Source organism: Coenobita brevimanus, chromosome 111, assembly GCF_032717465.1.
Source record: "Coenobita brevimanus isolate Jiangsu-jjx chromosome 111, ASM3271746v2, whole genome shotgun sequence".
Lineage (NCBI taxonomy): Eukaryota > Metazoa > Arthropoda > Malacostraca > Decapoda > Coenobitidae > Coenobita > Coenobita brevimanus.
Genome location: NC_137064.1, coordinates 24,036,858 through 24,040,560, shown reverse-complemented (window position 1 = coordinate 24,040,560; position 3,703 = coordinate 24,036,858). Strand labels below are relative to the sequence as shown.

Here is a 3,703-nt window from a genome sequence, read left to right as displayed (position 1 = left end):
TAGCTAATCCCCCCTTGAATTGGCCAATTCGTAAAGTTTACTTAGCTAGTGAAGGGGAAGTGTCGGACAACAGATGACGATGGGGCTGCTTTGTGTAATTGCTTGAGCAATCAAGTGTACTTAAGGTGCGTATATACAACGTGCTACTTGAACCTTGTCTTGGAGCAGAGTATGTGAACGTGGCAGGCCCCAGTTCCTCATAGAATTGTGGGTTGCCAACTATTAATTAATTACAGTACTAAATACAGTTAGATTACATCATGATACATACAGGGCGAATCTAACAAATTAATCTTAGTTTTAATTAAACTAAAGTTAAACCAAATATTCCCTTTAACTATGTGAATATCTTAATTCCACATCTGCTTTACACGAAGACCTTTTCATCCTCGCTACGTCATCTAACGCGCAGACGCAGTTTAGGTGAGTGGAAAATTCCATATAATTACTGTACATGTATTTACAATATAGAGTTGTCCACGAGGGTTAAACGCAGTAGCATTTAATTAAACAGTAACAAGAATTATTAAAGAGAAGGTAATTTCTGGGTTATAAAAACCGCTTGAACAATTGACAATGGTCTCTAGTTTTCCTGTCTTTTAATCAAGGACGACTCATACAAAACGTAGAGAGCAACTGCTCTGGGGGAAAATATTTCTCACATAAGGTTTCAGTACTATCTTATAGGCAAAGAATTCATCCTAGAGGTAGACCACAAACCACTGATGAACAGTGCTAAGTCCGGTAACAGGAGAGTTGTTCGCTGGTCATTGTGTTTACAGTCCTTCAGATTTAGGATCGTTTATATCGCTGGCAAGGATAACATAGGGGCGGATTTGTTGCGAAGATATCCTTTGTAAATAATAGTAATATCTGTTATTTTTGTATCTATCCTAGGCTAGATACTTTAGGGGACACGTGTGAGGGTACAGTATGCTAAGTGCTTCGTGCCTGAGTGTCGTTCAGCTCGGACACTGGTTTGTCATTTTTGTTTGGTAATCGGTTCGGGTTCGTTTGGTGAGGTGGCAAGTAGCTAAGGGGCATGACGTGGCATAGGAGGTTAGATGGTAGTTTCCGTTCGGAGTACCGTCACTTTCTCCCCATTGCCCCCCCGTACGTCTGTATTCACTGCCGAATTATTTGCCATAGATCAAGCTATAGACTTTGCTTTGCGTTCAGATCACAACAGTTTTGTCATTTTTTCGGACTCTAAGTCAGCCCTTCAGGCAATTCATTCATGTAGGACTGATTCACATGAGGTCCTGGGCCGCATTATCAATAAGCTGCATCCATCCATCCATTGCCAGACGCCATGTATCCCAAACGGGGTGGTCAAGGGCTTAGAGTTAATTGTTTTACAGGGAGGGGCACTAATCCTCCACCAACCCCACTTGACACGTAGGGAGTTATGCCAACAGCATCTGGTGTTCCCAGGCGGTCACCCGTCCAAGTACTAACCAGACCCAACGTTGCTTAACTTCGCTTATCGGACGGGAAGCGGTGTACTCAACGTGGCATACATGTGCTAAATCCTTCACTCTGATCTGGGTGCCCGGTCATTGCGGTATTTACGGCAATGAGCAGGCTGACATACTAGCTAAATCAGCTGTAGAACTCGAGGAGACTTGGGACGTTCCTCGTGAGCTACAGTCTAGTCTCTCTTTCGGAAAGAAATCAATTAATCTTCTGTGGCAAAGTCAGTGGACCGACCTGGCAATTCCATCAGTCAAAAGGACCATATGTGATTGGTCCAGTTCCTCTCGAGGAAACAGACGGGAGGAGGTCGCTTTAGCCCGCCTCCGCATGAATTCCACCCTAATAACAAATATGTTTCCATATATTAACAGACAATTTCCACCGCATTGTACCACCTGTGACGCGGTGTTATCTATTAGTCACATCCTTTTGTACTGCAGTAGGTATGCTGGGGAACGTACCTCTCTGGCTGCCTACTGTAGGACAAATGCGCTCCCTTTCACACTTGATTCTGTCTTGGGTGATGAGGACGTTGGTGTGACTAATAAAATGATGACTTTCCTGAAAGAGACCAGATTACTCAGAGAGTTGTGATTTATTTTATGAACTTGGTTGTGGTTTCCTTATTTATTATATATATCTTTTTTTTTCTTTTTTTTGTATATAGGGATATGGTTTTTGTACATATGTAAATACGTCAATACACTTTTATATATTTGTGAACCGCAGGAGGAGGTTACATTTATATAAATGTGTATTTTTTTTTGTTTTTTGTTCAGGACCAGTAAATTTGATTTTGTTTTTTATTTTTTTATTTTTTTATTTTTTATTTTTTATTTATTTTTTTTATTCATTTATTTTTTTGTATATATATATAAATTTGATAAGTATTTGATTATTTTGTAGTAGAATTATTTTTTTTTTATTCATTTATTTTTTTGTATATATATAACTTTGATAAGTATTTGATTATTTTGTAGTAGAATAGTAATGAGTCTACATATGATGTATAGATGGAAGTATTTGTCCTGGTACTATCCATGTATACTGATGTATTCTTTATTACTTATTATGTTTCATAATCATGAATAATAACTTAATATTGGTATGAAATAGATGCAAATATTTCATATCATTATTTTGGCTTTCATGATCATCGATTCTTGCTGGCCTAATGCCCCTTCAGGGTGATGGCCACAAAAAAAAAAAAAAAAAAAAAATCTCCCCAACCACCATCCAGATAAGAGTCCTACTTCTGTCGAGGGCCGGATGGGAGAGGTATCCTTCATATCCCGTTAGCGACTCCTGTGAGGTGTTCCTGCCCGAGTGGTACACGGCTGGCTAATATTACGGAACACCCAGGGATACAGGAGTGGACCAACACTAGGTGTTTTAAGGAAACTGTATCATATTTTATGAAGGGGACTTATGTGTGTACTTAACTGTGGTACAAACCTTGGTGCTATGATTTGTCATTGTTATTGTAATAAATTTATTAATTTTTTGTCTGTTTACCGTTAACCCAAGAGCAACACTCCTGATACCTGATCTCTGATTTATAATATCTGTTCATCGGACTACTTTGCTTTTTAGAAAACCTGAAGTATTCACAGTCATATTCGTTATCTTATTCACTATCTTATTTCCTATCTTATTCACTATCTTTCTCACTTCCTTAGTGACTTTCATTCACTGTTTTATTCACTATCTCATGCACTATTTCATTCACTACCATTTTGCTCCATTAAGATAACATTATTCACTATCTTATTCACTGTCTTGTTTTTTAAAGATAACTATCTATCTATCTATCTATCTATTGCCAGACGCCTCAATCCCGTTTGGGGTGGCCACAAACAAATCGCCTCCAAGTCGCCCTGTCCCCCGCCATTTCACTGACCTGCTCCCAACTCACACCCCCCTTTCTCATATACCTCTCCACCCCATCCCTCCATCTCATCCTCGGCCTCCCCCTCCCTCTTCCCCCCTCCACCTCACTCACACTCTCCTCGTCAGTCTTTCGCCCTCCATCCTCTCCACATGGCCAAACCACCTCAGTGTGTTCCTCATAACGCTTCCTATCACATCAACACCACAACGCTCCTTTATATCCTCATTCGTCAGCCTGTCTCTCCACGTGACTCTACAGGCTCCTCTTAAATAACTCATTTCCACTGCTCTCACTCTTAACTTGTGTCCTTCCAACAATGTCCAAGCTTCACTTCCG

General features: G+C 40.0%; 1 pseudogene; it reads right to left on the bottom strand.

Moving 5' to 3' along the window:
- Positions 1-1,409: 1,409 nt before the first annotated feature.
- LOC145417906 (5S ribosomal RNA) lies at positions 1,410-1,526 on the bottom strand (annotated as a pseudogene).
- Positions 1,527-3,703: the final 2,177 nt, after the last annotated feature.